Genomic DNA, 11010 nt, shown 5'->3' with positions numbered 1-11010 from the left:
CTTCCTGCCCTTTGGGCAGGGGGCTGGACTCGATGATCTCCCGAGGTCCCTTCCAGCCCTAATGTCTATGAAATCTATGAAATCTATGAAAATGCAGTATTTCAAAGTACCTTTGGATGACAGCCTGCACAAGTATCTGCAGACTTAGAAAAACAGGCAGACTTTCTTAACACCAAGAGCAGGTCAAATAAAGACCACCATGCATCTTTCCAATAGAACATTTGTTCTGCAGCCTGAACACAGAATGCACCATCACCAGTTGGCTGTTAATTTTACTTCCAGCTTTAACACAGATCCATTGCTCTTGCTGTGGGTGTTCTGAATCAGCAATTCTTGCATAGTCTGGGTTCTTCAAGCTTTGACTGCTCATCTTTTCCTTCTTCTTAATGAACTAGCAGCAGTTCAAACAACCCTCTTCTGTCATTGTATATTTGCTGCAGCAGAGGACAGAATGGAAAGAGTTAATCAATTCTGACCACAGTGATTTGTATTCCAAAAAAGGTTTATTCAATTCTATATATTACTAACGCTAACTTGGGCAGAACTATTGAAACAGGAAGTCTTTAAAAAAGGAAACCCAGAGTTTACATAAAATGTGCATGGGGCGGGGGGGGGGAGGGGGGCACCTCTACAAAACCAATAAAAATCACAATAAAAATCTGAACCATATAATCCATCAGAAGGAAATCAAAGAAAAGATAATGAGAGATTAACTTTCCCTTATACAAGGATCTCTATCTATTGATATGCTTCTAAAAATACCCAGTATAGCAGAAAACAAATTGTTCTCTTTTATTAGCATGGTCCTGTTCTTTGAGTTAATCTCTGTTATCCCATAACCCCTTGTGTACATATCGTGTAAATCCCTCTTTTTGCCTTAATATAAGCTTATGAAATTTAAGCTGAGAGTCATCCAACATGTTGCAGGCCAATACACCAGCTGGCTATACTTAAACAACTGTTTCATTTTGGCACACCAGAGTCAGAACAGGTGACACATAGTATCTGTATTAATAAATGTAATGTTATCTAGCAGCAGCTAAATTGGCTTTTCTTTCACTTTGTTTTAAACATCTCAGATTCCCTTTCTTGTTTCAAATAGCTCCTGTCAAGACTCTGGCTTGACCTTCACCCAAGGTTCTTTGTAGTGCAGTTAGAATGCACCTCCAACACGGGTATATTGCTTCCTCTTCTTGCTGCTAATGCTTCTTTTTCCCCCTGGAGTAGGTTAACATATCTGTCCTGAAATTCATTATATTGACATCGGTGATATGCGATATACTGTAGCTCCAATTCACATCTGGCTTGATGTTACAAAGCAACTGCTGCTCCAATTGACTTCAGTGGAAATTAAAGGTGTTTATTAAACTGTTCAAAAAATTAGCCCCATAGTATATTATTTGTAGTGGCCCTAATCCTGATAGAGACAATGTGCCAGATCCAAAGAAGGAAGTGCCTCCAAGTTATGTGCCATAGTCTAAGAGAGATGTAGCCATGATGGTGCAGAAATTAAGTGAGAGGCAATGATTTCTTGGGGTTATATCATTTATTGAACCAACTATGTCACTGGAATAAAGTTAGATACACTTTCATTCAAATGTAAGACATTGTTTGTCAGGTTTCTGATCACAGGAAGCCAGGCACAGCATAGTGAAACACAGCAGAGAAGAGGGAATGAGGGAAATTCTCAGAGGTAGCAGACACACAATTAGCAGAAGAAATGAAGAAAAGCTGCCATAAGGGCTAATTTTGAAGTGTGAGTCTCCTGAAGTGGAATCCAAAACCCATAGTTTCAGTATCTAGACATTTCATAGGGAAAGGTAATTATCCTGGCAGGGTCAGCCAGTTTCCTGTTGAAACTAGGTCCACTAATGCAAGAAAGGATTCAAGATTCCTGGGGCCAGAAGGACAGCATGAAAGAAGGACCACAGCTCCATGCTAACAGTCACATTTGAAGCATATTAAAGGTCTAAATCTGTTTTCTGTGTCCAGTAAATAAGAACGGGCTTTTAACCAGTGCTGTTACAGGCATTAAATGTGCATAACTCAAGCACTAAATGCTAATGTAGTTTTCATCAAAGTGACACTGGAAACCATCCCTTTAAAAAGCTCTGTGAGCACATTTACATGAGACATTTACTGTATTGATTGATTAAATCCATAGTAAAGGTCTTGATGTCTACACATGTGGTGCTATTAGGCTGCATGAAACTAATAAATACTGCAGCAGGGTAGTACTACAAGTATTACCTTGCTGCCGAGTTTTTTACTCTGAAGCACCATGCATGTAGTTGCCGCTGCAGCTGACTAGGAGTGTGCTTCGGTGTGGCAGCTACCTGTGTGAGCCTCCATGCAGGTAGCCCATATAGCCCTGTTAGCTACATAGTCCTATAGTGGGACACCCTCAAGCCCCAGCCACCTCCTCTGCAGAACGTTGAGCCGGGCTGGAGCAGCCCCAGTGAGGCAGACCAACTCCCAGAAGCCCCTGCCAGCTGAGCCTGCTCCAACCTGGCTCAATGTGCTGTGTTCCTAGGCACACATGTAAATAGGGTGCCTAGGAAAAATAAACTTTGATATGATATGTGCTGGAGTATATTGTGTCAGCTTAAAATGCAAGTGTAGACACACCCAGTATGTAGTACGGGCTACAGAGTGGTATTTAGACCTTAGCCCTTTGCAAGAAGAAGCACAGAACTTCCCAGGCCTAGGAGGAATGCTCTTTCTGAGGCATTCAGAAGAGCTCTCGGATTGATCCTTATGCATGTATAAAGGAACCAAAAATCACCTAGTCCCATTAGGATAGAGCAGATTACCACTGTTACTCTATCAGCTCATTCTAGCTTCTCCTTACCACTTTTAGTGTCTTGGTCTCCACAAGGACATAGAGGGCACATCCAGACATGTGTGGACATTTGGTTCCCAAGGGACAAGTAGCAGTGGTGCACCCTGTGTCACCGCTGTTTGTCTCTGGATACTGCCCATGCAGATGCATGATTTGGAGCACAGCAAGTTGCTTACCTGGGGTCCTAGTGGCCTCCCTGGGCTGCAGCCATGGCAGTTCTGCTGCACAGAGATTTTTCCATGGGTTTTTTGACCCCTGGATATCCGGGGGTCAAAAAAAAACCACAGAAAAAAAAAAAAACCCGGTACAGTGCATGCTTAGGCAGCATGTCCTTGCAGTGCAAAGAACACTGGACTGTGTGTTTGCAGTGCCACGTAACATATATGCAGTGCCACATGTTGCATGGCTAGACACTTGTCTGGGCATACCCAGAAGGTTCATCTACACGAGACTAACCTAACCTAAAGCACCAGCATCTACACATTTACAGCAATTACTTCACAGTAAATTAGTTTTAATGCTCTGATTTCTACTACCTGTATCTATAGGTACTAGAAAATGGTGCATTAGACTAATGTGCCAAAATGCACATGTAGATGCTGACCAGGAGCAAATTGCTCCTGGTCAGCATAGGACCACAGAGCATGGGGAGAGCTCTTTCAGCTGGGAAGAATGCTACCTCTCAGCCACATGGTCCCATCCCAATCTCCACACGGCTGGGAGAGTTGTCCTAGCTCTTGGCAGTTGCCTCCTTGCCCTGGGAAGATTAATATAATAAATGGAAGTGTTGCCCCTCCCATTGCTGAAACCATGACAGTCTTGAATTGTATCTGTACACATACTTGAATTTTCAGTGTTGGCACAGTGTTGATAGCAACAGAATCATCTTTATTTCAAAGATCTGAGTTTACAGAACTTGCCATGATTCCTGGCAGAGAACTAGGAGTTTCAATACATGTCACAATCCTTCTTAAGCTTAGACTTTAAACATACCAATACCTCCCCTATCACCCCACCCCAATCCCAAAGGTGATTTCTTGGAGGAGAGGGAAACCTCCTGGAACAATGCACTGTCCATTCCACCATTGTGTATGTCAAGCGGCTACTTTTACAGTTGGCAAATACTAGCTCCATCTCACACCCATGTCTGTGCCTTGCACTAAGCATGCCTAGTCTCAGCACCCTCTCACACCTGCGTCTGAGCCAATAGCTACAGGACAGTCCAGAATTTCACTGCTGAAACCTCCTAGCTCAAGTGGCTACTTGAATTTTCAAGTTGGCAAATACCATGGTGATTGAGTATTTTGCACTTCTAGCAACAAAACTGGCTTTATCCATTTAACCTCACTCACACCCACCCACAACAAGGAGGTGTGGAGATAAGAAATTACAGCCTCTGGAGCTACACCTGGTGGATAAACTACATAACTCTCAATGCACACAGACCCTAAATCACATTTGTGTAATAGATATTACAAAATTAGTTGCAGAACCTGGTCCAACTACATCCGGTTTCAGCAAGACTACATATATCAAGCTTTAGATATCATGCAATGATCAGGACCCTAAATGAGATTTAACCCCATGCACATGCATCATGTTATGGGTTGTAAAGTCTAATGTCTATCATGGCCCCCATATTCCCACCTTACAGGCAAATCCCCAACGACAACTATATAGGCCATGTTTAGAAAGTTGCTTTCCACTTCTCATCAAGAAGCTGTGCCACTGAACTAAGAGGTAGGTAAGGTCCCTAAAGCCAGCAAGAGAACATGTAAGTGATGGTGTATTCCTTTGCAGGATAGCTTGGCTTTGCACCTGAATGCAGGCAATTTGCAATACTCACTTCCTATGGCCAGCATATAATTTACTGGCCTCAGCAATATGCAAATAGCTGCTTTCAATCCCCGTTTGAATAGCTGTCTCAGGAACAGAACACTTATGAGGCCAGGAAGGCAGAGGCCCCAGAACCCTAGGTAACAGCCCCAGCCCTCCATACCCCACCAACATCCATTTGCCGTGCCGGAGTGCACATGCAGGGGCCAATATGTGCCACTGCTATTTGACCCAAAGGAAATGCCCGCCCCTGAGTGTGCATGCTCATGAAGATGCACCCATAGTGGTTTTCAATTAAAAATAAATTAAGATCCATCAGCCAAAAATAATCCTTTTTGTTATGTATATGTTAATTCATAAGCCTATGTTTTGAAGCCGTGTTGTTTTCTTACAACAGATACAGTAGTCAGTATAATTCTGACTGCAAAGGCTACTTCAGGTAACAAGGGCAAAACCGAAGTGTTGGCAAGAAAATTCAATTCATCTTTTGGCATGTTCCAGGTTTCAAACACATGTCCAAAGCTAGAAGTTCATTGCAAAGACTTCTGTTCACAGGCCTCTTATGGTGCTTAAATTGTAAGATGCTTTTTTAAGCAGTAGAGTCCAAAACTTAACAGAAAAAAAATGACTATAAAATTATGTTCTGAATAAGTTAACAGTCTCTTTCTTGCCTTGTAATGAAGCATTACCTTTTTCATTCTACCTCTAAGATGTTTTTCCTCTGAAAAGCAATATTCAGTTTTCAGCTAATCATGAATTTTTTTAGCATGTCACAACATTTGCAAATTCTTATCTGAACAGCAGTTTACAATAAAAACCTTAAAGACTTTTTAGCTGAGGTACTGGTTATTTAATATCAACATCAACTTCTTGAAGCATTTTACTCGCAATGTTAACTTCATAAAATATATAATGCAGTGCACAAGAATTTATAGCTGCAGATTCTATGAAGCAAATGTTCAGGATTGTTTCACAAGGATCCTATGGATCCTTTTAGATTTGAATCACTAGTAATGAAACCAGGCCATCATAGATTTCTGGAACTTGATATCAAATGACTTGGACTGCATTCATTCAACTTTCCTATTTTATTTCACTTAAGGGATGTGGAAACAGATGGGTCACTGTAACAGGTCTTCCTCCCCAGCACCATCTTCCCTGTTAAGCTGTGCCTTCTGTGGGGTGCCCTTGCAGTCCTCTCTAGGCTCTTATGTCCCACTCTCTACTCACCTACCATGTCTTGATGGAAATTATTATGCTGATGTTCTTGTAAGCTGGAGACTGTCTACTGTATTTCGTATGTTGGGGCCTTTTGCCTCCATGGGCCTTGACCCCCAGTTTTTCTCTAGCTAGGCAACAGGGTTCAACTCCTAGGCTCTAGCCTTGTTCAGTGTCTTGATGCTCATGGCCCTCTTTTCTGCTCTAATCTGAAGCCTGGCCTAGAGGCCTGGCCACTGGCCCCACAGCCAGGGAGTCACAAATTCAGAGCTGGGGAACGGCCTTGAACTCATATCATCTCCGTTCAAAATAAATAAATAAAATTGCATCTCAGGTGCACCAGACCACCCTGGCCTGTTTAGATCGCGTCTTCTGGTGCCAGGGCCTATGTACCCCCAAAAAGCTGCGCCTTCCCTGGCGCCGGGGTCCCTATTCTGAAGTGGGCCCCCAAATGAGGCCTCCTTCTTCCCCTAATAGCCTCACCCAAACTACCAGTGTTATTAGGTAAAAATAAAAAAAGACATATTAACAGTCCTGTCCATGGGCAATAAATGCAATTAAAGAAGGCAGCAAGCTTACATTTACCCAGAGTTTATGCTTTGGCTCCCCACCATCAGCTACAGTCTTTCTTCTGGGGTTGCTGCCATCCCTCCGGGGTCCTTAATAGTACCCCTCCTCTAGCCTTCGGACTGCTCACCACCTTTCCACGGAGCTCTGGAATGCACTCCTTCTCCTTTGGCTGCTGGCCTCTACTGCTGCTCTGCCCAGGGATTTTATAGTCCTGGCCTGCCCCTTCTGGTCAGCTTACTAGTTGGCCAGGTTCAGCATTTAACCCCCTCCTTACCGGCACTCTGTGCTCAGAATGTTCTGGCCTTAAAGGGGCCAACCTGTCTTCTGGTGACAGGACTGTTACAGTCACATAGTTGGTTTATTATATCCCAGCACTGTAGTAATACCATAAAAAAGTATAAACACATTAAAACTATGGCTTAAAAATACCCTGGCTTCAGTGGAATGATTCATGGCATCACTGAGTATGAGACTGAAGGAACATGCATTGAATGGGACAAAAAATACTGTATTGCTGAAGTCTCTAATTCTCTTCTGAACTCCACTTTCATATTTGCCCTACTATGCTAGCCTCACATACTCAAGTGAGCTTCCCATTCATTTTAACAATTCAAGGAGAGTTTCTGTCATTCCAGCTAGAGAATCTATAACATTCAAAAAAACTAATGAAAAACTATTTGGTCATAAAACAGCTCTCTCTTACCTCGGCTGCTTCTTTAGCAGACATGAATCTCACAATCACTGTCATCTACTTAGTAAACAACTAAAGTCTTACATGCAGTCAAATATAATAAAATAATATTTGGTAGCTTTTGAGGAAGAAATAATTTCCTTTGTGACCATGATCCCAATAATTTCATTTTGAATCTTTCTGTCCAGGCAATGATCTTGAATACCCTTTGAGGCATGTTTGAATAAAAACAGTCATGACTGCTATGTCTTATTCTGAACTCAGTGATTCTGATGTGTGCTAGCTATGTTCTGGCCATTGCCAGATGACGTGTCTCAAAGTATTTAGGTGCTGTTCCATATCTTTTGTTTGACTCCAACTGGGGCTTAGCTGGGATCTAGGGCCATGTGTAGATGAAATGAGGGGCATGTGTGCATGACACTTTAAAGCAGGTTATAATGGAATGAGAAGCAGACTGGCCAAGTTCTCCGATGACACCAAACTTTGGACAAAGCTTCCACACCAGAAGACAGGCGGGTGATCCAGGCTGACCTGGACAGGCTCAGCAAATGGGCGGATGAGAACAAGATGGTGTGTACACCGAAAAATGAAAGGTTCTCCACCTTGGGAAGAAAAACCTGCAGCATCCTTATAGGCTTGGCAGTGTTACGCTGGCTAGCACTACAGAAGAAAGAGATATGGGGGTTATCATTGACCACAAGATGAACATGGGCCTGCAATGCGATGTTGCAGCTAGTAAAGCGACCAAAATGCTGGCTTGCATCCATAGATGCTTCTCAAGCAAATCCCGGGACGTCATTCTCCCCTTGTACTCAGCCTCGATGAGGCCACAGCTGGAGTAGTCCAGTTTTGGGCTCCACAATTCAAAAAGGACGTGGAGAAGCTTGAGAGAGTCCAGAGAAGAGCCACCCACATAATCAGAGGTCAGACCTTATGACAACAGGCTGAGAGCCATGGGGCTCTTTAGCCTGGAAAAGCGCAGGCTCAGGGGTGATCTGATGGCCACCCTTAAGTTTATCAGGGGTGACCAACAGGATCTGGGGGAACATTTGTTCACCAGAGCGCCCCACGGGATGATGAGGTTGAACAGTTATAAACTAATACAAGACCATTTCAGGCTGGACATAAGGAAGAATTTCTTTACTGTCCGAGCCCCCAAGGTCTGAAACAGACTGCCATCAGAAGCTGTTCAAGCACCTACATTGAACACCTTCACGAGCAAATTGGATGCTTATCTTGCTGGGATCCTATAACCCCAGGTGACTTCCTGCCCTTTGGGCGGGGGGCTGGACTGGATGATATTCCGAGGTCCCTTCCAGCCCTAATGTCTATGGTGTCTATGAAGTATGCTTTTTCACCATTTTAATGGTGTTGGTGTTTGCATACGTTGGCAGTGTATTGCGCAGTAATTCTAGCCACTGTAGCAAATTCAGTGGTGTAGTGTGCCTTAAATATCTTGGGGCATAGCAAACTAAAACTCCTCTAAGGAGTTTTAGTTTGCTGCCCTACAGCCATGGAACAAAGCACCAGGGCTCTGTGCAGCTCAGGGGCTGTGCAGGAAGCCTGTGCAGGCAGCCTGGCAGTAGGGAAGGTAGTCTCTGCCCAAGAAAAGCAGCAAGCCTGTTTTTTTTTTTTCCCCCTGAGACCCTGCCTGAGTTGTGCGGCGGCCTGGTGCTTCTCTCTGCAGCTGCAGTGCCCCCCAAGACCACCTGAGCCAGGTGCCTGCAGGCAGGTGCTACCGGCATGGGGTCAGGCACCGCTGCTGCAGAAGGAAGCGCCAGCCTCCTCCCCACCCCTCCAGCCCAGGGACTGCTCCACCCGCCGGCAGCTCACCCTCCCCTCCCTGCCACCAGAGAGGCAGGTAAGTTTGGGTAGGTGCACGACACAAAGGTTTAAAGGGCCCTAAATTCAAGCGGTGTTTTTAAAAACCTACCACTTCAATTTAGGATCCCCATTTCCTCTATATACCCCCTAGATGCCTAGCTGTTCAAACCAGGACAGTTCTAGTTAGGCACAGAATGCAGAACTGCAAGGGCCTATGAACTAATGTGTCAAAAAGGGAAGCAACTAGTTAGTTTAGGTGACCACTAAGCAGGGAATTGTTGAACCTAGGTGCCTGAAGTCTACTGCTCTAAATGCCTATAGCCTGTTTTTTGTGGGTTTGGCCCTTAGTTCCTGCATCTCCCATTAATGTTTCTCAGTGCCTTAAAACTATCAGGGTCAGACTCAGACTCACTGCTTCCAGTTTTTGAAGCCAAGAATTCATTGTTTTCCCCTTATGGATCACAGTTGCAAACCCTAAAAATTCTACGCCTCTATAAACAAAATGGCAAAAAGTTCCAGAGGGGAAACAGCTATGTATGCATTCTGACAGGAAAAAGAAGGTGGCCTGCCATTCACAAGAACTTCTATTTTCATGACATAGGGAAAGTTACCTTAACTATATGCAAACATGGGAGGAAGGAGAAGGGGAGTGGACACACACACAGGAGAAAGAACACACTTTCAAAATGTTAGGCATCTGTTAGGCATGGTTCAAATTTCTCTTTTCTCCCTTTCAATGAGAGATAGTACAGAACAAGGGTGTAGTCTCTAGAATAGCTGTTAATCTCCTTTCAAGTGATATAAATCAGGATTTACACCAGTGGAATAAAATGAAGCTGCTCTTGCTCACGGTGACAAGGAAGAACTTGGTCCTTTGAGTTAAACCATTTGAACTGACAGGTACTGCAACTGAGACGGGGGGAATTAAATCAGGATGGTTTTAATGAGAAATATAATGCAAGAGCATTTCCTTCTTAGCTGATAAAGCAGGAGGAGTTGACCAGGGGCATGCGTACCCCTGAAAATACTTTGGAAGGTCCCAGGGGGTACCTGGAGATGAAATGCCACCACCCCACACTGCTGTCTCACAGGAGCAGGGCTGGGGTAGTGCAAGAGCAGGGCTGCACATCCACCACTTGCCACAACCCAACTCCATGTCTGGCTGCTCTCACAGCCCTCCGCACTTGGCATCTGGCCGCTCACCCCTCCCCTCCCCGGGTACACTTATTAAAAAGAGGGTCACTGGGGATACACTTGTTTAAAAAGGTTGAAAACCCCTGTCACAAAGGATCAGTCATCTAGGGAAGAATATCAGAGAGTTGAACTAAGTAGATATTGCTTGGCATCTGTAACAGCGGGGCCTTTGTGGGGCCAGTCCACCATTGGCCCACCCACCTGTTTCTGGGCTGACTGCCTGCTTCACTCATCTGCCACACCTTGTTGTTTCTTAATTGGTTCTTACTAGGCAGGAAGCTGCCCATTCTTGCCCCAGTACCAGGGGGCATTTTCTGTGTCTCTGTTCCTCCTCCCCTACACCACAGCCCAAGCTTCACAGATGGCATCCTGGTGACAATGCTCCTGGCCTACAGCTTAGCCCTCGTTGTCAGGCCTCAGACACACACATGTTCATACCACCCTCTGCTCACTAGGGCCTCTCACGCTCCACCCCTTCTCACAGGGTCTCTTTTATGTATCAACAACTTCTACTACCTTGCTCCCACTTGGATCAGGCCCCTTCAGCCACAGGCTATATCTAGCATACACTTTGGGTGGCAGACATACCGTCTTTTGGGCCTCTCTTGGCCCCTCCCCGGGGAACTCTACACAAAATCTCACACACAAACAGGGCTCCCAGCTCTCTGGTTTTCTCTTCACTGGGGCTCTCCACCCACCCCCTTGTTGGAAATAGAATATTGTTAGAAATGCGCAGCTTGCATCTTGCACCTGATAAGAAAGAAATACTGCCAAGGACTTTTTTCTTTCCCAGCCTTGCCACAGCCTTTCTCATGCTAATTGCAGTTTCTCCCCC

The sequence above is a fragment of the Crocodylus porosus genome, unplaced genomic scaffold, assembly GCF_001723895.1.
Source record: "Crocodylus porosus isolate Cpor-Errol unplaced genomic scaffold, CroPor_comp1, whole genome shotgun sequence".
Taxonomy (NCBI): domain Eukaryota; kingdom Metazoa; phylum Chordata; order Crocodylia; family Crocodylidae; genus Crocodylus; species Crocodylus porosus.
This window is presented reverse-complemented; position numbering follows the sequence as displayed.